The sequence below is a fragment of the Triticum aestivum genome, chromosome 1B, assembly GCF_018294505.1.
Source record: "Triticum aestivum cultivar Chinese Spring chromosome 1B, IWGSC CS RefSeq v2.1, whole genome shotgun sequence".
In the NCBI taxonomy this organism is placed as follows: Eukaryota; Viridiplantae; Streptophyta; class Magnoliopsida; order Poales; family Poaceae; genus Triticum; species Triticum aestivum.
Window position 1 is genome coordinate 664,132,969 of NC_057795.1, and position 21,798 is coordinate 664,154,766.

The 21,798-nt window shown below is 45.8% G+C and overlaps 1 long non-coding RNA gene, 18 other non-coding genes and 4 pseudogenes across 19 annotated transcripts; all 23 read right to left on the bottom strand.

Annotated features, from left to right (window-relative positions):
* Window positions 1-12,576: 12,576 nt before the first annotated feature.
* LOC123146322 (uncharacterized) lies at window positions 12,577-21,555 on the bottom strand. The gene is made up of 2 exons (XR_006472700.1): window positions 14,957-21,555; window positions 12,577-14,841 (listed from the first exon to the last, which is right to left on the bottom strand). It is a non-coding gene; the product is annotated as an uncharacterized lncRNA (long non-coding RNA).
* LOC123152339 (small nucleolar RNA snoR8a) lies at window positions 13,251-13,336 on the bottom strand. Its single transcript, XR_006476115.1, has one exon. It is a non-coding gene; the product is annotated as a small nucleolar RNA snoR8a (small nucleolar RNA).
* Window positions 13,642-13,762, bottom strand: LOC123150642 (small nucleolar RNA SNORD14). The gene has a single exon (XR_006475268.1). It is a non-coding gene; the product is annotated as a small nucleolar RNA SNORD14 (small nucleolar RNA).
* Window positions 14,678-14,771, bottom strand: LOC123151842 (small nucleolar RNA R44/J54/Z268 family). The gene has a single exon (XR_006475894.1). It is a non-coding gene; the product is annotated as a small nucleolar RNA R44/J54/Z268 family (small nucleolar RNA).
* LOC123152222 (small nucleolar RNA snoR77) lies at window positions 14,904-15,041 on the bottom strand. Its single transcript, XR_006476074.1, has one exon. It is a non-coding gene; the product is annotated as a small nucleolar RNA snoR77 (small nucleolar RNA).
* On the bottom strand, window positions 15,209-15,356 carry LOC123152254 (uncharacterized; annotated as a pseudogene).
* On the bottom strand, window positions 15,589-15,684 carry LOC123151065 (uncharacterized; annotated as a pseudogene).
* On the bottom strand, window positions 16,147-16,235 carry LOC123150858 (small nucleolar RNA SNORD29). Its single transcript, XR_006475380.1, has one exon. It is a non-coding gene; the product is annotated as a small nucleolar RNA SNORD29 (small nucleolar RNA).
* On the bottom strand, window positions 16,677-16,822 carry LOC123152516 (small nucleolar RNA snoR137). The gene has a single exon (XR_006476221.1). It is a non-coding gene; the product is annotated as a small nucleolar RNA snoR137 (small nucleolar RNA).
* On the bottom strand, window positions 16,912-17,007 carry LOC123151076 (uncharacterized; annotated as a pseudogene).
* Window positions 17,582-17,675, bottom strand: LOC123151849 (small nucleolar RNA R44/J54/Z268 family). Its single transcript, XR_006475896.1, has one exon. It is a non-coding gene; the product is annotated as a small nucleolar RNA R44/J54/Z268 family (small nucleolar RNA).
* Window positions 17,763-17,898, bottom strand: LOC123152238 (small nucleolar RNA snoR77). Its single transcript, XR_006476078.1, has one exon. It is a non-coding gene; the product is annotated as a small nucleolar RNA snoR77 (small nucleolar RNA).
* LOC123152208 (small nucleolar RNA snoR77) lies at window positions 17,957-18,091 on the bottom strand. Its single transcript, XR_006476067.1, has one exon. It is a non-coding gene; the product is annotated as a small nucleolar RNA snoR77 (small nucleolar RNA).
* On the bottom strand, window positions 18,466-18,623 carry LOC123151724 (uncharacterized; annotated as a pseudogene).
* On the bottom strand, window positions 18,682-18,762 carry LOC123152089 (small nucleolar RNA snoR77Y). The gene has a single exon (XR_006476024.1). It is a non-coding gene; the product is annotated as a small nucleolar RNA snoR77Y (small nucleolar RNA).
* Window positions 18,929-19,021, bottom strand: LOC123152421 (small nucleolar RNA snoR31). The gene has a single exon (XR_006476186.1). It is a non-coding gene; the product is annotated as a small nucleolar RNA snoR31 (small nucleolar RNA).
* On the bottom strand, window positions 19,076-19,171 carry LOC123150769 (small nucleolar RNA R30/Z108). The gene has a single exon (XR_006475339.1). It is a non-coding gene; the product is annotated as a small nucleolar RNA R30/Z108 (small nucleolar RNA).
* Window positions 19,273-19,375, bottom strand: LOC123152054 (small nucleolar RNA Z107/R87). Its single transcript, XR_006476004.1, has one exon. It is a non-coding gene; the product is annotated as a small nucleolar RNA Z107/R87 (small nucleolar RNA).
* Window positions 19,435-19,521, bottom strand: LOC123152368 (small nucleolar RNA U31b). Its single transcript, XR_006476142.1, has one exon. It is a non-coding gene; the product is annotated as a small nucleolar RNA U31b (small nucleolar RNA).
* On the bottom strand, window positions 20,248-20,341 carry LOC123151255 (small nucleolar RNA snR60/Z15/Z230/Z193/J17). The gene has a single exon (XR_006475587.1). It is a non-coding gene; the product is annotated as a small nucleolar RNA snR60/Z15/Z230/Z193/J17 (small nucleolar RNA).
* LOC123152125 (small nucleolar RNA U83) lies at window positions 20,416-20,493 on the bottom strand. The gene has a single exon (XR_006476038.1). It is a non-coding gene; the product is annotated as a small nucleolar RNA U83 (small nucleolar RNA).
* On the bottom strand, window positions 20,677-20,769 carry LOC123151775 (small nucleolar RNA Z152/R70/R12). The gene has a single exon (XR_006475826.1). It is a non-coding gene; the product is annotated as a small nucleolar RNA Z152/R70/R12 (small nucleolar RNA).
* On the bottom strand, window positions 20,811-20,910 carry LOC123151757 (small nucleolar RNA R11/Z151). Its single transcript, XR_006475802.1, has one exon. It is a non-coding gene; the product is annotated as a small nucleolar RNA R11/Z151 (small nucleolar RNA).
* Window positions 21,556-21,798: the final 243 nt, after the last annotated feature.

The window sequence follows — 21,798 nt, forward strand, 5'->3', positions numbered from 1 at the left end:
CTCTGGCCTGTCTAGACGGCCTTTTCTTTTATGTTTACCACAAACCAACCCAGTAGTTTTTTTCTTTCTGAAAATGGCTAGCACAGTTTTTTTGTGATTTGTCAAATAAGTCGCTTAGTCAGGCCTGTTGGGTTGCAAATCTTTCAAGACGAGGAGAGCTTCAATCGGCTGGCCGAGAAAATGGCCTATCAGTAATGAGAAATGGGTTGTACATTTTTAAAACACATCAAACCGGCAATTAGTTTCAAATATCTTTTTTTCATTTCGAGATTTTAAATTGCATTGATTTTTATGCGTGGACAATTTATTGGATTTTATATTGATATACATTTATTTTTAAAATCAGACTGAATGTGACTCGAAATTTAGGGATTAAAAACAGTTTAGACCGCACCAACATATGCAAAATTTCGTATAATTTTTTAACCATGGCCACAATATGGGCTGTAATGCCAACGAAAAGAATATGGGCTTCAAAAAAACTGTAAGAATTAGCAAATGGGCTGTAAATTATTAGAAATAATGGCAGATGGCCTGTATGCTATTTTCCACATATTTGAGGCTTTTCTAAAAAAAAGGTTGACGCACAAGCAGTGACTGTTGGATGTCCATCCAACGGCCGTCGTGCTTCTTCAATCTCTGCTCTTCCTGCTCCAGCCGCTCAAACAAGCGCCGGCGGGACTGCCTGCTCCCTCCTCCCCGCAGCCGGCTGTGCTGCCGCGCAGGCCTCACCGGCCCACCGTACTCCCATCGCTGGCCTAGCCATCCCTCTACTCACCCACACCTGCTGTTATTCTCCGGCGACGGCAGACGAACCAGTAAACCCTCGTATAGTCGTACTCCCCTCCGCGTGGGAAACAACTGTCGAGTCTTCCCTGGCTCAGTGTCGTTCCCTTCATAGGCCTCGCCGTCATCCACCGCCCTGGTGCTCTCGGCATGGCGTGGTCAACATGGTCAACGACCAACATGCATCTGAAGTGGACTGTACGTGGAGAGGCTGACAGCTGGGTCCACGGCCGCATGCAAAGAAATGCCTCCTTATTACGCGCAAAATAATGATTCCTCCACCTGACATCTGGGACCCACAGAAAGGGCCTCTGTATTTCGCGAAAAAAACGTTACAGCCGTTGACAGTTCGGACCCACTAGCTATATCTTCGCATGCAAGGAAGTGCCTCCTTATTACGCACAAAAAAATTAATACTCCCCCTGCTAGCTGGGACCCAGTATAGTGGGCCTACTAAGTTGATGGGGATGGAGGGCTTTGTCAACTTAGTCAATATGCATGATTCTAACTCGAGTGACCGTACGATGTCCATCCAACGGGCGTAGTGCTTCTTCAACCTCTGGTCTTCTTGCTCTAGCCGCCCAAAGCAGCGCCGGTCGTGCCGCCTGCTCCTGCCTCCGGTGGCCGGCTGTGTTGCCGCGGAGGCCTCACCGCCCCCATACTACTCCCACCGGTGGCCAGGCCATCCCTCCACTCCACTCACCCACTCCCCCTGTTATTCTGCGGCTACGGCAGCCTCACACCACAACCGAACCAGTGAATCCTCATACTCCTCTACACGTGAGCATCCACTGCCGCATCTTCCCCGGCTCCGTGTCGTCCCCTTCCTAGGCCTCGCCGTCGTCCACCACTGTGGTGCTCTCGGTGTGGCGTGGTCAATGTGGTCAACGGCCGACTTCCATCGGAAGAGTTCTGTACATGGAGAGGTTGACAGCTGGGTCCACGGCCACAACCCAGTTTTTTTGTGATTTGCCAAGTAAGTCGCTTTGTCAGGCCTGTTGGGCTGCAAATCTTTCAAGACGAGGAGAGCTTCATTCGGCTGGCCGAGAAAATGGTCTATCAGTAATGAGAAATGGGTTGTACATTTTTAAAACACATCAAACCGGCAATTAGTTTCAAATTTCTGTTTTTTCATTTTGAGATTTTAAATTGCATTGATTTTTATGCATGGACAATTTGTTGGATTTTATATTGATATACATTTATTTTTAAAATCAGTATGAATGTGACTCGAAATTTCGGGATTAAAAACAATTCGGACTGCACCAAAATATGCAAATTTTCGTATAATTTTTTAACCGTGGCCACAATGTGGGTTGTAATGCTAAAAAAAGAATATGGGCTCCAAAAAAACCTTAAGAATTAGCAAATGGCTGTAAATTATTAGAAATAATGGCAGATGGGTTGTATGCTATTTTCCACAGATTTGAGGCTTTCTTAAAAAAAAGGTTGACGCACAAGTAGTGACTGTTGGATTTCCATCCAACGGCTGACGTGCTTCTTCAATCTCTGCTCTTGCTGCTCCAGCCGCTCAAACAAGCGCCGGCGGGACTACCTGCTCCCTCCTTCCCGCGGCCGCCTGTGCTGCCGCGCAGGCCTCACCGCCCCACCGTACTCCCATCGCTGGCCTAGCCATCCCTCTACTGACCCACACCTGCTGTTATTCTCCGGCGACGGTACACGAACCAGTAAACCCTCATACAGTCGTACTCCTCTCCGCGTGGGCATCCACTGCCGCGTCTTCCCCGGTTCCGCGTCGTCCCCTTCCTAGGCCTCGCCGTCGTCCACCGTTGTGGTGCTCTCGGCGCGGCGTGGTCAATATGGTCAATGACCGACTTCCATCGGAAGAGTACTGTACGTGGAGAGGCTAACAGCTGGGTCCACGGCAGCTGCAAGGAAGTGCCTCCTTATTACGCGGAAAATAATGATTCCTCCACCTGACCGCAGGGACCCACCGGACGGGCCACCGTATTTTGTGAAAAAAATGTTTTCCCCCTGACTGCTGGGACCCACCAGCTACATCTTCGCATGCAAGGAAGTGCGTCTGCGCAAAAAAATAATGATTCGCCCCCCTGACTGCTGGGACCCACCAGCTACATCTTCGCACGCAAGGAAGTGCGTGACAGTCGGGACCCACCTGGTCGAAGCATATGTAGCGTTGTCATTCTGGTCGCGAACGTGTACGTACATACAGGTAGATGTAGAGGCACGCACGTGTCATAGTAGAGGCGCGCACGTAGCATGTACATGTACGTACAGCGGACAGTGTGCAAGAAAGAAAATATGGCCACGTACGTACATACGGGCGAGGTCCGGAATGCCTACTCGCGGATACGTACGGCCAGGGCTTGTGTACATGGCTGGGTCAGAACGGAGAAACAGTGTCGTTGTCGTGTTCATGGGGAGCCAACCGGCTGGGTCGGAACGGAATGCGTCGTCGTGTTCATCGGGAGGGCTTGGACAGAATAGGCGATGGAAACGAGGCCTGGCGTACCGCAGAACGGAGGAAACGTCCTTGTGTTCGACCGGCCACATTTGAAACGGGATCCTGTTCACCAGGAGGGGTCTGGCATACCGCAAAATAAGGGAAACGGGCCTCCTATGGTCGAAACGTGGGTCATGTTGATCGGGAGGGGTGTGGCGTACCGCAAAACGGTCCAAACGGACTTGTGTTGGAGCGCTACAATCAAAACGAGGGTCCTGTTCCTTTGGACGGGTGTGGCGTACCGCAAAACGGGACTCCGCGGGATATTGTTCATCTCCACCGTCGACCTCCTCCAGCCTCCACGGGCTACTGTTCATCCACCGTCGACCTCCTCCAGCCTCCACCTGCGACTGTTCATCCACGGGCTCCTGTTCATCCAGCCTCCACCGCGTGCTACTCCACCGGCTACTGTTCAACCACCCCTCTCCACGGGCTCCTGTTCAACCACCCCTCCATGGGCTACTGTTCATCCACCCCTCCACCGTCTACTGTTCATCCAGCCCTCCACGGGGTCGTCCTATTAATCCAGCCCTCCATGGTGTCATGTTCATCCAGCCCCAACCGGCTCGATCGATCGGGGTCCTGTTCATCCAGAGGCAACGCCACGGGTCCTGTTCATCCACTCCCACCGATCATTGTTCATCCAACCCCCTCCCCCCCCCTCCCCCGCAACGCTCACTGTTCATCCAAACCCCCCTGCAATGTTCATTGTTCATCCAGAGGCAGCATCGATCGGCTTCAGTTAGCAGCAGTAGCAAAGGAATCGCTCGATCGCTCGGGTTCAGTAACGCGTGGCCTGCACTGCAATCGCTCGGGTTCAGTTAGGCGACGCCTCGCTCGGGTTCAGTTAGAGCCCAACGCCTCGCACACACACACGTACGTGTACGAGAGAAATGCGCATCGCTCGGCCCCCGACCACCCACCGTAACCGGGAAGTCCCCGAAACTTTCCTCGCCCTCGCTTCTACCACGGTTTTTTCCGTCATGGACGGCCCAAAGAATGTCATGCAGCTGCGTCTCCGGCCCGCCCAGGACGAAAAGCCCATTTTCTGTCATGATTTTTTGTCATAGAAGTAGGAGCCCACCACATCTATGATGATACCGGGTTTTGTCACAATTATCGTCATAGAAGTGTCATAAGTATGACTGAATTTTTTTTTCGTTCGGCCCAAAATGTCACGGATGTGTCTTTTTTTATAGTGGATGCTGGGAGCGAACTGTATGCCATGGAGCAATTCCATGATTACAGGATGGTTGATAACCGTTCTGTATTGGACCAGGCTCATGAGATACAGTGCATCACTAAGGAGCTGGAGCTCCTGAAGTGTGAGTTACCGGACAAATTTGTCGCGGGTTGCATTATTGCAAAACTCCCTCCTGGATGGAGGAACTTTGCTACTTCTCTCAAGCACTTGAGACGTGAATTCTCTGTTGAGGATGTCATCGGTCATCTCAGTGTTCAGCAGAACTCGAGAGCAAAGGACTCACACGTGAAAGGGGCAGCGTGTTCTTCTACTGCCAATGTGGTACAGAAGAACTTCCACAAGTTCAAGGGAAAGAACTCTGTCCAGCAGAATACTACCTTTAAGAAGAAGGGTAAGAAGAAAGAGAAAACGAGAGATGGTTGCTTTACTTGTGGTTCAGAGGAACACTGGGCAAACAAGTGCCCAAACAAGTATAAGAAGTCAGGACAGGAGTCCAAGTCTATCAATTTCACTCTCAGCAACAATGATGTGGCATCTAGGTATGGTAATCTGTTTACCATACTTTCAGTTTGTCATTCCACCGATTGGTGGGTTTCATTGGGGCCAATATTCATGTGTGTGCTGATGTGTCTGTGTTTTCTTCTTACCAGGTCGCACGAGATTGTTCCGTCCTGATGGGGAATGGCTCGCATGCTTCTGTTCATGGTGTTGGCACGGTAGATCTGAAGTTTACTTCGGGAAAGATCGTGCAACTGAAGAACGTGCAGCATGTCGCCGCCATCAAGAAGAATCTCGTTAGTGGCTCCCTTCTATGTAAAGAAGGGTTTAAGTTAGTATTTGAGTCTAACAAAGTAGTCGTATCTCGGTATGGACTATTTGTCGAAAAAGGATATGATTGTGGTGGCTTGTTCCGCCTTTCCCTGGAGGATTTCTCTAATAAAGTCCTGAACCAAATTCATTCTAATGTGAACAAATCTGAGGTTTGGCATTCACGTCTTTGTCACATAAATTTCAGTTGTATGACGCGGCTAGCTAAAATGGAGTTAATCCCGAGTTTCACTTTAGCCAAAGGCTCTAAGTGCCATGAGTGTGTGCAAGCTAAGCAACCTCATGAGCCTCACAAGCTTGCGAAGGAGAGACACCTGGCACCGTTAGAGCTCATACATTCAGATCTCTGTGAGATGAATGGTGTGTTGACTAAAGGTGGAAAGAATTACTTCATGACTCTGATTGATGATTCCACTAGATTCTGCTATGTGTATTTGTTAAATACCATGGATGAGGCTCTACACTAGTTTAAAGTCTATAAGGCTGAAGTTGAGAACCAACTTGATAAGAAAATAAACGAGTCTGGTCTGATCGGGGTGGAGAGTACTTTTCTAATGAGTTTGATCTATTCTGTGCGGAACATGGTATTATTCATGAGAGGACGCCTCCCTACTCACCCCAGTCAAACGGGGTTGCCGAACGAAAAAACCATACTCTAACTGATTTGGTTAACGCCATGTTAGATACATCGGGTTTATCCAAGGCATAGTGGGGGAGGATGTATTGACATCATGTCATGTCCTGAATAAAGTTCCCACAAAGGATAATGAAACTACTCCCTATGAGCAATGGGAAAAGAAAAGAACTACACTCTCTTACTTACGCACTTGGGGCTGTTTGGTGAAAGTCAACGTGTCGATAACCAAAAAGCACAAGTTGGGACCAAAGACTGTGGATTGCATTTTCCTTGGCTATGCCAATCATAGCGTTGGCTATAGATTTCTAGTGGTGAAATCTGATGTACACGACGTGAAGGTCGGCACGATCATGGAGTCTAGGGATGCTACATTCTTTGAGGATATTTTCCCCATGAGAGATATGCAAAGCACTTCTAGACTGGAATCTGATGAGACTCCTGAACCTACCATTCCGATGGAATATTATGAACATAAAAGTGATGAGAGTTCCACGGAGTATGACGAGGAAGCTCCTATTAGGAGCAAGAGACAAAGGACTACAAAGTCTTTTGGTGATGATTTCCTCGTGTACCTTGTGGATGATGTCACTCACAGTTCCATTTCAGAAGCTTAAGCATCTGGAGATGCTGACTACTGGAAGGATGCGGTCCATAGCGAGATGGATTCCATCTTGGCTAACGGGACCAGGGAGATCACTGATCGTCCTTATGGTTGCCAACCATTAGGATGTAAGTGGGTGTTCAACAAGAAGCTTAGGCCCGATGGTACTGTTGAGAAGTACAAGGCTAGGCTTGTGGCCAAGGGTTATACCCAGAAAGAAGAAGAGGATTTCTTCGACACTTACTCACCTGTGGGGAGACTGACAACCATTCGAGTGTTACTCGCTTTGGCTGCCTCGCATGGTATTCTCATTCGCCAGATGGACGTTAAGACGACTTTCCTTAACGGAGAGCTAGACGAGGAAATTTACATGCAAGAGCTAGATGGCTTTGTAGTAAATGGTCAGGAAAGAAAGGTGTGCAAGCTAGTGAAATCCTTGTATGGCCTGAAACAAGCGCCTAAGCAATGGCATGAGAAGTTCAACACTACTCTGACATCTGCTGGCTTTGTTGTTAACGAAGCTGACAAATGTGTATACTATCGCTATGGTGGGGGCGAAGGAGTTATACTCTGTCTGTATGTCGATGACATACTGATATTTGGGACCCACCTTAAGGTCATTGAGGAGGCCAAGGCTTTTCTATCTCATAACTTTGAGATGAAAGACCTGGGAGTGGCTGATGTTATCTTGAACATCGAGCTACTAAGAAATTCTGAGGGTGGAATTACACTTTTGCAATCCCACTATGTTGAGAAGATTTTGAGCCGTTTTGGATATTCGGACTGCAAACCTTCTGCAACACCATATGATCCTAGCATGCGGATTCGAAAGTTCGAACGCACAGCTGTAGATCAATTAAGATATTCTTAAGTGGTTGGTTCACTGTGTACCTAGCATGTGCTACTCGTCCTGACATCTCATTTGCTGTGTGCAAACTGAGCCGGTTTGTTTCCAATCTAGGAGATGTGCATTGGCATGTTGTTGAGCTAGTGATGCGTTACTTGCAAGGTACTGCGAACTATGGAATTAACTATTCTGGGTACCAACAGTACTTGAGGGGTATAGTGATTAGAATTGGATATCTGATGCTGATGAGATGAAAGCCACAAGTGGACATGTCTTCACACTTGGTGGTGGTGCTGTTTCTTGGAAGTCTTGCAAGAAGACGATCTTAACCAGATCGACTATGGAAGCAGAACTCACAGCATTAGACACATCCTGCGTCGAAGTAGAATGGCTTCGAGAGATTTTGATGGATTTGCTGGTGGTTGATAAACCAGTGTCAGCTGTCCTTATGAACTGTGACAATCAAACGGTGATTGCCAAGGCTAAGAGTTCAAAGGGCAACATGAAATCCACAAAGCACATAAGAAGAAGATTGAAATCTGTCAGAAAATCAAGAAACTCTTGGGTAATAGCATTGGATTATATCCAGACGGCTAAGAATCTGGCAGACCCTTTTACTAAAGGGCTATCACGGATTGTGATAGAAATTGCATCCAGGGATATGGGTATGAGACCCACGTAAGTTGCCATGGGGGTAACCCAACCTATGTGATCGGAGATGCCATGAATTAGGACATGGGAAAACAATCCAGCGGTCAACTGAGGAGAGTATCCTTAATTACCCCACTCCGTTGGAGATGCAATAATATTCTCAATTCTGTAAGGCAGGCTGACTTTCGTCTTAATGTGTTCCAAAGCTTATGTAAGCAAGATGCTAACCTACATAGCATTCTTTGGAGGAACACACCTATGTGAGCCCGGCTGCTGGTCACAGTCTATGAGATTGGATGATCTCTAGTAAGCTCATGAGAAGGTACGGAGTATGACTAATAAGCTCCACCCGTGGGGTTTAGCCTTTGGCGGCCACGTATCCGCTGACAATAGGCGAAACTTCTACACACCAAACTGACAATTCAAGGCATAGTCCATTGTTCAGTTGTGAAGAAGTCTAATCCTGTTGCTCTAGGTGGAAGTTCAACTTAACAGTCTCCACTAAAATTTCTGATATATTAAACATTGTTTGGAACAGTTGACAAACTTATGTGCCTCGAGATCTAATGGGGGATTGATGGATTATGGATGGGCTTAGGCCCATATAAGACACTAATCCCTTGTTAATCTTGAGGCCCATGTATCAGATGGCAGGTGGTGGGAAGTTTAGTCCCACCTTGCTAGTTGAGGAGAGTTGAGACCCCTTTATAAGGGCTGCTCTATCACTTGCCGTTGGGAGCTTGAAGAGGAGTGGTACATGCGTGCTCCTCCTCCTCCGCCGCCCGCCTCACCACGCCTCGCCTCGCCTCGTCACGACGCATGCACGTCGCGGGTTGCGGGAATGAGCTGAGCCGAAGCTTATTTTTGCCGCTCAAGAACGAATTAATTAATCAGGGATTAATCAACAAGTCGCTAATAGGTGGGCCACTGTCCGAGACGTTGGACTGTGGGCTGACTTGCCTTGCCGGGATTCATCGACTCCCTTGCCGGGAGTGCGACCCTTCTTTAAATCCCTTGCCCGGAGTGTGTCGACTCGGTCGTGGGCCTCCGCTAGGCCCACGACTTTCTCCACGACGGCCTATATAAGAAGGCTCTGCCCAGTGGAGTGACCTAGTTCGGTTCACTCACTCCCTCTCGCGTAACCTAGCTGTCATCTACTGTTTCTTGCTCTGTGCTGCCTCCGGCGACCCCATCCCGACAACCGCGTGCACGGTTGGTCGGGAGAGCAGGTGCCTCCGGAACCCTGTCGTTCGAGATCCTACCCGGGAGAACGGCAATAAGGTTTTTGGGGAGCGTCTCGGTGCGACTGCTCCCGATCCTTCCCTAGCTCCGTCGGCCTCTGCTTCCACTACTTCCCCTGTATCAACACCATGGCCGACGACGACGACGCCAAGAAGCAGGCCACGGACGAAGCCGAGGCGACTGCTGCCGCCGCCGCATTGGCCTGGCCAACCGGAGGGTCTGGTCTGTTCATCCCTCATTTACTAGTGTTTGTGCTAGGTGTAGATGTGCTGCTCATAGATGGTTTGCTTCTATGTTCTATACGTGCTAGTATGCATAGGAATCGGTATGAGATGCATACCATATTTGCCATGCTTACTGTTTACTCATGGATTAGTTTAATTGGAAAAGTGCTAATATTTCCAACACGTAGTGTTTGTGACACGGTGTGCATCTTTCTAAGAAGATGGTCAATGTAAATCGGTGAGGCATGGGTGCAACTACAAACCCGGGCAGTAAAAGAACAACGAATAAATACACCCCAAAGAAATCAACGAGCACCAATCACACAACATGCCCATCACACAGACATGCGGTCTGCCGGTCTAAACAAACACATGCAAAACTAGTTCCCCAACCTAAAAAACTCATGCAAAACCATCCCCGAGACAACAGATACCACAAGCCAACTACCCCACCAGTTAACCAGACGACCCCACCATGCAAAATTGACCATAAAACTTTCACCACACACGTCACACCCCCAATGGCAAACTGCTTACGGTTCAAGAGTATTTAATCCTCTAGAGGATTGGATGATCCCCCACCCTGCACCAAATCCCCTCGGGGAACAAATACATGTCACTCTGCAATTCATGTCAATTATTATGCATTTGGTTAATCCTTCGCTACAGATAGAGAGAGAGATCAGAGAGTGGACAGGTGAGAAGCACACAGTGGAGAAACGCGGACCAGCGCCCTCCTCCTCCTCCTCGCGTGCTGCCAAGCCAATAACACCAGCCCCCGGGTCGCACGCGCGTGCGGCTCCGGAGGCGCCCCTAACCCTAGGAAACCAGAGGCACCTGATCTCCCTTCCCCAGCCGCTGTCGCCGCCGGCGCCGGCGATGGCGGCCACGCCTGGTCGTCGAAGATGGTGGGCGAGGGCGGCGCTCCCTGACGAGCCCCTTCGCGCGGAGGTGGGTCGTCCCTGGGGATGCGATGGTGGTGGATGGCCGGCAGCGCGAGGATGCGGCGGGCTTCTCCGGTGGGCGGAGTGGCTCTTGGAGGAGCGGCGGAGTCGGCGGGGAGGCAGCAGGGGCGGTGGAGCTGGGTGGCGCGCCGGCGCTGCTTGGAGGCGATGGCGCTGGATCTCGGCTTCGGAGGCGGCGACACTGTGGAGGCTCTGTCAGGAAGGAGCTCCTGACGAGCAGCGGGCTTTCGGCCTCCTCCGCGTCGGGGCTGGTGTGGTGGCCGCCGGGTGGTGTTGGCGCTGGAGCGGTGATTGGAGAGGAGGGTCAGATCTGGATCTTTCCGGATTTGATCTGGGCCGGAGGGGATGGGGTCATGCGTGGATGTCCCCTGGAGCGGGTGACGACCACGGTGGTGACCCTGATCCATGGCCGAGGTGTCGGAGGCTGCTGGCTGAGGTTGGTGGTCGATGTTGGGGCCGCATTCCTCTCTGCTGTGCGTGGTGTCGGTGGACTATGGTTGTGCGGCTTCATCGGCGAGGAGCTGTGGCGGCGGCGGTGTGAGATTACAAGTACAGTGCTGCCCCAATCCTTGGAGGTGGGGCGATGTGCGGCATCACGGATGAAAATCTTGTCCGGTTTTGCTGGGCCGGCGGCGATGGCACCCGTGGGTGTCTTACCCCTCCTTGGAGGCGTCGCCGAGGTGCGTCGACATCCCCTCGCTCGCTTGGTGTTGGTAGTTGTCTCCGGGCGAAAGCCTTGATTCGGTGCAGGATCGGCACGATGGCGGCGTCCTCGACGTCGTCCCTCTGGTGGGAGCATTGTGTCTGGAGACACGGGTTGGAGGTTCTTCGTTGCACTCCTCCAGCGCTCGCCACTGTTCATGATCGATCATCCGCGGCGCAATGTACGATCGTCGCTAGTGATTCCAAGATGGTACCTTTCTCGGGTCTGATCGAGTCCCGCCATTCTCCTGCCATCTCCTTTAGGCATTAAGGGTGGATGGTGCGTCGGCAAGAGATGCTCGGTGGGAGTTGCAGTTCTTCGGAGGTGGCTGGCATCGATTGAGACGCGGCGAGGTTTTCTGTTTTGGGCAAGTTCCTTTGCGTTGTAGTGGTGTTTTCATAGGTGGCTGTCTTTGGACTAGCCGGATGTGGAGTTCATGCTACACTTGTTGTTCGCAGCGAGTTGTAGTCATCTTGTATTTGTAATTCTCTCTTCTTTTATAAAGCTATGGTACGCAATTTGCGTACTCTCGAAAAAAAGAAGCACACAGTGAGAGAAATAGAGACCACCCTGAAGAGGTCTTGTCGTCGGCTGCCTCCTCTTCTCCGGCGTGAGGCGGTAGGGGAGATTGGTTGAAGTACAGCTAGGGTTTCGGCCGGGCTCCATGGTTGTCTGGGTCACCGCCAAGCTCATGCCACTTCCCTTGAATGTTGTGCCGATAGTGCGCTATAGCTGAACGGAGAGAGGGAGACGAGGTCGGGGCGAGAAAGAGGTTGCGTAACGTTTCACACGAGGGTTTGCTTCCACTGAATGGGTCACGTGGGTCATTTCCCGGAGATTTCAACGAGGTTTGGGAGGGATTTGGCCCAGGCCGGGATCCAACCCCGTCCAGGGCTAAACCCACGCGGATCGGCCGGGTTTTGGCCCGAATGGGAACCACTGAATGGGTCACGTGGGACATTTCCCGAAGATTTCAACGAGGTTTGGGAGGGATTTGGCCCAGGCCGGGATCCAACCCCGTCCAGGGCTAAACCCACGCGGATCGGCCGGGTTTTGGCCCGAATGGGAACCACATTAAATACGAATGGCATGAGAAAAAATATGAACCATGACCCAGTTGGTGGAGATGTTGTACAATCTCTTTTCGTCAACCACGTGACACCACCAATTTGTAAAGTGACACTGTTGCTGTCGATCTCTCCATACTACTCCCTCCATTCGAAATTACTTGCGTACAAATGAATGTATCTAAATGTATTTTAGTTCTAGATACATCCATTTTCGAGACAAGTAATTCCGAACGGAGGGAGTACTATGCTTAATTGTGGCAGATGAAAAAAAATTGTCAAATGATAAATCATGGTCGAATTGTACAACATTTCTCCACCAAAAAGAACCATCCATAAGTAGTGATACATTTATAAGCATTGATCATCAGGATGATCACTAAACAAGCTTCACAATGATTCACTAACGACAAGCAATTGCAAAATCTTTTAGAAGCTATAAGGCTACATTTAAAAAAGAAAATAAGTGAGCCCTACTGAAACCGTCTATTTCAACAGTATAAATTACATTTCATGAAGACAGTGCTTGACTCGACTGCTTAATAGAACCCGATGCATTGCAACTGCTCTAACTGAAAAGGAGCTGCATAGTTCACTGACTACTGTCCAAGGTCTTGTAATACGGTGGCCCACGAACTAGCAAGACATGGCTGGACTTTAGTGCTCCACTCCAAAGTCTGTATCTGAACTGATGACTAGCGGCTCCCATGGCTGGACTTTAGTGCTCCACTCCAAAGTCTGTATCTGAACTGATGACTAGCGGCTCCCATCAGTCACAGTTTGTATCTGAACTGATGACTAGCGGCTCCCATCAGTCACAGTTTGTATCTGAACATTTTATAATCACTGCAAATCGCAACCACCAGCAATACGAATAGAGAATTTACCACACCTCAAGTCAACAGATACAGATAAACGTTTGGTCTCAAGTCCAAACGAAAAGAAAGTCAGGGGAAATAAACAGAAAACAAAATTAAGAATCAAATGAAACCAGAGGAAATATTGTTTGCTGGTGCTCAGATTCTATGGGTCTATAGTTGTCGTTCACGGGGATTTCCCATCAGTACGAGGAATGTTTTATAATCACTGCACCAACAAAGGTTTAATCAATCCTACAATAACTAGAATTATAATCCATGAAAAAAAAGATAGAACAGTAGAGATTAAACTGGAATTTGGGGGCGAGCGTAACCCAAGATCTTGTGCTCTAGGCGCCACCAGAATACCTCTTGGGAGCGTTGTAAACGGTGGGCGGACATGGGTCAGTGCTCCCCGAGTGAACCAACAAAACACAACAACATTTAACAAGATAAACATCAAAAAGGAGAAGGCGGAATAATTAGATCAGGAAATGAAGACAACAAAGTAAGATAGAAATAAAGATAAATTGGGGATTTCATAAGGCTCAGACATCCAAGGAAGGAATTAGCAGCATTAGCTCTCAAGCCTGGCAGGGCGAAAGCTCTTAGGCGGCAACTGCGAATGTTTTGAGAAACAAGCCTTTAATTTATCATCACTGCCATAACACATCCCCAAATAATCAAATCATATTGATCACAACTGATTAACTACTCATTCATCCAATAACAGGCACTCTGGACCGGCCAAATACAATGCTAACAACATTAAAGAGAATCAATAGGAGACCCGCTTAAAATAATGCACACAGCTGAACCAAACCAGCTGCAAATGGAGATTCCAGCCCAGACCGAACGCAATCACAGAACAGAAACTAAAAGAAGTGAAACACCACCAGAATTGAATTTTTACTTAACAAAACATCAAGAAATCAAAATTATGTCATCTGAAGAGAAGAGGATTTATTCATGGTTTGTAATGAACAATTATAAATATATGAAAATAAATAAATAGCTGTGCCACTATGATGCATTTGCTTTCAATTGTTCAGTTCATTTCAAGTCAGTTTAAGATCATGAGGTTGTTTTTTCAGTCAAAACGTCTAATCATGTTCAGTCAAATGTCCTGTTTATAAGGCCTTGTGTGATTCATAGTATTTTTATATGATTTTTATAGTTGCAAGCTCTTGGAAAGATGTGTGAAAAATTCCTATGCTTCCATCAAACAAACACTTGGATCAATTCCTTTGTTTTGCATCCAAAGGATTCAAATGGGCATGGTATGGCAATCCGCCATCTTTCCTATTCCTATGAATAAAAGTAGCCTTGAGTCAGCTAAAGATCATGTTCACTGTCTTTCAAATACAAAATATCGGATCATATTCATGTGTTGTTAAGCTTCAGTTGCCAATGGTGTAACAATCTTCTGACCATGATCTGCTTGAAGTATTCGCATTCAAGATCCAAATAGCCAAAAGTTAAAACAGGAAAGAGATCTGGATTCCGAAGAAGAATGAGAAGGAGAAAATATGAAAAAAGAATAGACATAAAAACAGATCAATTTATCTTGGGGAAAATCAGAAACATCAGAGAGATTCCCATTATAGACGTAGTCTGTCATTAACCTGAAATTCAGGGTTCTGATGTCCCTGTCTTGCTATCATCATTTGCTTCAATTGATCCCCAAACAAGAAATTTACTGCCAGCAAAGCATAGAGAAACCAAATCATGTGGTTCTTTAATTCTACAAAAAAAATGTCAAAATACAAAATATCAAATTGGGTATGAGAAACATATACTGATAATAATGTTCTTAAGACTACTAGACTAGCTTCACGGAGGGAAGCCGGAACATCCACCTCGGCTAATCTGAAGAGCAGAAGATTCACTCTCCGAGCAATGCAACACCTCCATTGCCATTGTAATCAGAAAAAAGGGCTGCCTGAATCACTGATAGCTCCATCAAGTTTTCTAGGTGAATTTTCACAAAAGAAGATGCAAAAGAACCAGCAAAATTGTGACTCATTTCACGTACTCAACTGACCAAGCACTGATTGATATGTCAAAAACGTCAAACAAAAGAATAGCAAATTGAATTGAAACAGATAGATAATGTTCTTAAGACTACTAGGCAAGCTTCAAAGGGGGAAGCCAGAGCCTGCCCCTCAGCTAATATGAAGAGCAGAAGATTTAATCTCTAATCAACACAACACCTCCATTCCACTGAAATCAGAGACATTCGCACGGGCAGGGCTCTCCATCCATAGGTCCCTTGGGTAGGCAACCCGCAACCAAAACACAAAGGAAACCAAATTTGTAAGGAACAAGTAGATCATCCTTAAGAAACTGTAAAAGAAACCAAATTAAGTTCGAAACAGATAGAAAATGTTCTTAAGACGAGGATCAGAGGGAAGCAAAGCCCCTCAGCTAATCTGAAGATCAGAAGCATGAAAAAAATAGCAAAACTTGCAGTGGCAAGAACAAATCAAGCATTTCCTCAGTTCAGGTCTCCAAATTGCTTCCGCACAGCGCCATGAGATGGCACATCAGAAGAACGAAAGTATTTAGTTTGATCATCATTGGACAGCTTTAAGCATTAAATCAAAATCTCAAAAGGAAATTGTCCCTCAGAACATTTGCACGGATGCATCAACAGATTGGTATTTTTTTCAGAAAAGGTCGACATTTAAAATTCAAGTTTTGCTAAGCTTTCAAATGACGTAAACAGATTTCGTCTTTGGATCAATCTTGCTGTATGCTTAATGTTGAAGCTGATTTGCTTCGCATATTGATCTGACCAAACAATGAGCAACCAAAAGATCATCAAATTAAGCAACACAACACCTCCATTGCCAATGTAATCAGACAAAGAGGCTGCCTGCATCATTGCTCATTCAGTTATTACAACGGAGGATGTTAGAAAAGGGAGACAAGGATTATATCATCACTGCAGCAGTTACAGTCTAGCTGTGTCTATTTTCCCAAAAACTAGAAGAGCCTTCATTGGCTGTACCAAATTATAATGAAGAAATCATAAGAAAAATGTGAGTGGGCTCAGATACAAAAGAGATGTTCATATCACGACTGCCCACAAAGGGAAGTCTCATAATGAGCTGGGTAATAGTATCATCATTGCAAAAATAATCAAGGCCCCAGCCCACAACGACTACAGAAACAAATTCAGTGGTTTCTCAAGATAAGGGTTTTCTCAACAAAGATTTGTCAGTTGTTTGGTCACTCAAAGATCAAGTACAGTGGACTCTGCTAAAATCATGTAAATTGCTTTGTCAATCAGAATGCATAATATGTTCATCCGTTTGTTTTGGCAATGATGCTCTGTGGTAGGCATAATGCGGTTGATAAACAAAGGTGTTCTTCCACACCGAGCTATGAGATAGCGCATTAGAACTTCAGAAGAACAAAAGTATTTAGTTTGATCATCACCGAACAAAACTGACTGAGCTTTCTGCAAGTTTAATCCTCCAAAGCACGTGCAATGCTGGCTTTCTTCCGCCAAATTAACGAGCTACAGACTCAGGAACTAAAATCTCTGAGAAATAAAAATATGTACTATGTTAGAAATGTGCCAGAAGACAGGTAACATGACACGGTTTGACAGAGCGTCATGCTGTTTAATACTGGCCGGTGTTTCCATTCATCTATGCTTCCCTCTACGGGATGACCAAACTGTTATCAACAGGCCATCCTTCCAGTTGTGAAGCAACAAACACAAAAACAATTTTCCATCACAAACTACAAGCAGAAAAAACATGAAAAAAATAGCAAAACTTGCAGTGGCAAGAACAAATCAAGCATTTCCTCAGTTCAGGTCTCCAAATTGCTTCCGCACAGCGCCATGAGATAGCACATCAGAAGAACGAAAGTCTTTAGTTTGATCATCATCGGACAGCTTTAAGCATTAAATCAAAATCTCAAAAGGAAATTGTCCCTCGGAACATTTGCACGGATGCATCAACAGATTGGTATTTTTTCAGACAAGGCCGACATTTAAAATTCCACAAGTTTGCTAAGATTCAAATGATGTAAACAGATGTCATCTGTGGATCAATTTTAGCTGTATGCTAATGTGATTCGTTTCGCATATTGAACTGACCAAACTCTGATCAACCAAAAGAATATCAACTTGAGCATTGCCATTGTAGGGGCCCATCTGCAAGCCTTTGGGTTAGTTTCATGTTCATTAACAGTTTACCATTTTTCCTATCCTATGAATAAAAGTACATCCAGGTCAGTATGTTCATTGTTTTTAGATAAAAAATCTCTGTTCACTTTCATGTAAATGTTATTAAGCTTCAGTTGCCAATTGTGTAACTGCTTTATATATCGTTGGATCTATCTAGCTGTATGCACGATGAGGCCGACCATGGGCTGAGCATTGCCATCCAAGATCTGAATTGCAAGAGCATATTCCAAAGAAGACTGATTGAAAAGGAAAAAACAGATCAATTTAACTTGGGGAATCGAAAACATCAGAGAGATTCCCATTATAGACGTAATCTGTAATAACCCTGAAATTCAGGGTTCTGATGTCCCTATCTTGCTATCATCATTTGTTTTCATGGATCACCAACCAATTATTGAATTACCATTTCACAAACAAAAAAGGTCAAAATTAAAATCGGGTATGAGAAACATACTTATAATAATGTTCTTAAGACTACTAGACCAGCTTCAGGGAGGGAAGCAGGAGCCTCCCCCTCAGCTAATCTGAAGAGCAATAGGTTTACTATCCGAGCAACGCAACACCTCCAATGCCACTGTAATGATAAAGAGGCTGCCTGAATCATCGCTCGTCACAGAACTACAATGTTCGACAAAGTTTGTAACGAGGGCTATTAGATGTTCTTAAGACTACTAGACAAGCTTCAACGAGGGAAGCAGAGCCTCCCACTCAGCTAATCTGAAGAGCAGAAATTTAATCTCCGAGCAACGCAACACCTCCATTGCCATTGTAATGGACAAAAGGGCTGCCTGAATCGTCACTCGTTGGGTCTGATTTGCAAGACTGAAAATTAGAAACAAAAATTCATTGGCTATACATAAATCAAATGTCAGCAAAAGTTTCAACCTCACAAAAAATAAAGAGTTTGAAGCAAGATGATTGAAGAACAAATTGCTTTATAGTGTCCGAAGGCAAACTTGGTAGACACAGCACGGGAAGGGCTGTCCATCCATAGGTCCCTCGGATGGAAAACAGAAGGTTAGATACCATAGTATGATAAAGATGTATCCATAGCAACAGATGTGACAGAACCAGGAATATCACACATCCACAAAATCCACGGCATCTCGTCACCGTGCGAAGATTAAAAATTTGTTAGAGAGGCCTCAACGAGGGAGATTCAACACCTCTCTGCTGGGATCTTCGCCGAAAGAAAACAAAATTAACACGGAAAGAAAACCACAAAGGCTATGCTCGAGGGAGGACACTTGCAGTGGAGAGAAGCAACTGTTGTTTACAGTGTCATATGACACTTCCTATGGTCTGAGAAACTTCACAGGGATAATTTAAGTTGAACGAAATTAACAATGCAAAAACTACAGAAGACCTGAAGCTAATGGTTTTATGCCTCAGAAAGCCGCAAAAATATCATCATTCAGTATCTGACGGTAATTCCAACATAAAGCTAATCATCATGGGCTTCAATTGCATTATAGATCCAACTTGGAAGACAAGATTGTAAAAAATGATGAAAACAAGATGTATCATCAGAATACAGAAGACTTCTGATTCACAGAAAATTAAGCACTGTGTCCGAAGGTGTCCTAAGATTGTTTCAAAGTTTCAGAAAAAATAACACTGAAATCTGATGGATTCAGTTGCAAAGATGACATCATATGGGCTGCGCAAGCTGCCCTCGGATCAAGTGTTGGATTATGCATCAATACTTCCTCACGATCCAAACAGATCTTGTAGATGTAAGAAGAAGCAACAAAGATTGTACAAAGATACAGAGTTGCTCAGTGGTGGCAATATTTAATTGGTTCGATTCTGCCAGCGATGTCGTCAATGCTTTCAGAAGAGGGAGCTTGTTATCCTCATTGCAACTACGTCCTCCAATACAAGCTAAAATAAATAAACACAAAACGCAGCATGGAAGTGAAGGATCCAAAGATAAGAACAATGAACTTCAGTTTTAAAAACTCAGTGTCAGATGGCTCGGTTCAGAAGGTTAATCGGCATACAAATCAACTCCTGAGAGAAAACCTGTGATTTGGTCTGTTGAGCTTGAATTTTGCAAATCGTCACTGCCATCACCCAGGAAAAATAAGTAGAAAAGAAAACCAAACCAACAGTTCAAAATTTTCATCTGCCGAGTCAGATTCAAAAATATGTCAATCAGCAGAGATCCACCTAGGCGGATCCTAAGACTGGGGCAACAAATATGAAATCATCATCCTCAAAAACTGGCCTAAAGAATCATTGCAAACATCAAAGTACCTATTGTAGATGGTCTACCAATTCAAAAACAACTAACTATGCAAGTGCCGCCTAATCAAAGATCCCGAAAATATGAAATTCCATCTATTACTCTTAATTCTGTCATTTCTGTATTATTCCAAAAAAATTCTTTTTCTTGAGATGTGTCATCCCAATAAGTTCATTAACTGCCTAATGTGTAGTAGAATGGCTTTGTAGAGGTCACTAGCATTAACATTAAAGTTCTGAACATATTATATGAAGCTAGGTAAGAACATAGCGATTAATCAAACCTGAAAGATGATATTGAGTGAATGTCTCGTCACTGCTCCAAATACAAGTAAAACATTCTCCAAAATTATTCCTCATATCCAAATAGCTTTACTGGGTAGGTATGGTTTCTCATATGAAATTTGAACTGAATTTAAACAGGAAAGCTACAGTATGCAATCACAGTTTGGTCATCTGTGGCTATGCACTTGTGATGGTCAGCCTACCTCAGACAAGTTATACTAGTACAAAAACAAATTATGCTTTCCACATGTAACATGTAACAAACAATATGGTACTCAGAATACGGGTGGTGATATAGCAGGATGGTCGGCAGCGCAAATACCAATCTTCACCGTCCTCTACAACAAATTCAGACATGAGGTTGCAAAACATAAACACACAAATTGTTTGATTCTCCTGAGAAAGGGCAGGTTGTAGGGTCGTCAGATAGGAGCGAAAGACTATTTTTGTTCAAGTAATCACGATTTGATCATATGAACTATGCACTTGTGATCATCATTCGACCTTGGCAAACCAATAATTCAAGAGACAACCAAAACATAGTGATGATAGAAAAGGACATAAGGAATCGAGGATTCGTGGCGCCTCAGAAGGAAGGCAGTAGGTTATGTAATCATTAGCGATTTCATTGAGAAAGGTTCACACTAATCATCATCGGCATCAACCACAGAACGCATCTAATAAAACTGCAGATCAAGAAAGAAGCAAGATCGCTGGCCTCATAGAGAAGATTAGATCGTTCCACATGAAGAGAATTCGGACATATGCTTGTCTATAATTCAGTTTAATCCTTGGCCGCCGATAAACAAACAAAACAGACCAGGAGAAGAATGTGGTTAAAGCAATGCTCAGTGGAAAGAGAAGTCGTTTTTGGTTTGAAGGCTCACGGTGACAGAAGCCACCACTGCCAAAACCTATATGAATCATCATCGCATCGCAAGAACGAAAAGGATAATCGAAACAAGAAAGAAAGAAAAAGGCTTCAGTGTGTGTAACAACATGAATCGATCAACGGCGGACGAATCCGCCTCACCGAAATCCGCTCAGATCCATTCGGACCTGAATCATCACCAGCCAAGCAAAACCAACTCTCTTCATTTTCTATAACAACAAAGCAAAACTACTGGTTTGAGAAGGACTCGCGGACGAGATACTTGGGTTACATCCATCTCGCAGACGAAGAAACTGCCTCAAAACACGGAATGGCTTTGGGACAGAGTGAGTTTGCTTTTATACTCCAGAAGTACAAAAACAAAAACAAAAAAGTGACAAATCTCAAAGAAATTTTCGTTCTGTGCCGACGGAAAGGGCCCGGAGAATCATCGAGTAATCAATCAGATCCGGGCGAGTTGAAAGCCGGATTGGGGGTTCGATCTAGCAAGATGGCAGCACGATTTGCCGATTGGCTGGGGTCCTGGGTAACGAGGCCCAGACAAGAAGCTGATCTTGCAGAAACCGTACAACGAAAAACATTCGAATCGAGAAACAGAAAACACAGAGGGTCAATCAAATCGAGAGAAGACAAGAACAGCGACGAACTGGGAGGTGCGTCCGCGGTGACGTCCTCACCGTCCTCAAACCCCCCGGGAAGAACGAACGGAAAAGAGGTTCGGAAACAAGGAAGACAGGTCGAGATCGGAGATCTGCGGGAGGAGGAAGAGGGAAGAAGAACGCTGTTTACTGGGACAGGGGAGGTGGCGGCGTGGGGATTCATATAAAGGAGCTCCCGCTAGGGCAGATTAAGAAAAAAAATTGAGGGGTGGGAAGATTAATACTCTTTTTTTTTAGAAGAGGGAAGAAGATTAATACTCGTGTCGGTGGATGCGTTCTGTGTTCTGCTCGGCCCGTAGGCCCAGAACTAACAGGGCCGCCGAACCCATCCCATGCTGGTCATTTTCGCCTCGTTTTTTTTTAAGTAACCACATATATTTCATGAGAAGAATGGTTCACAATGTTTTTTTTTTA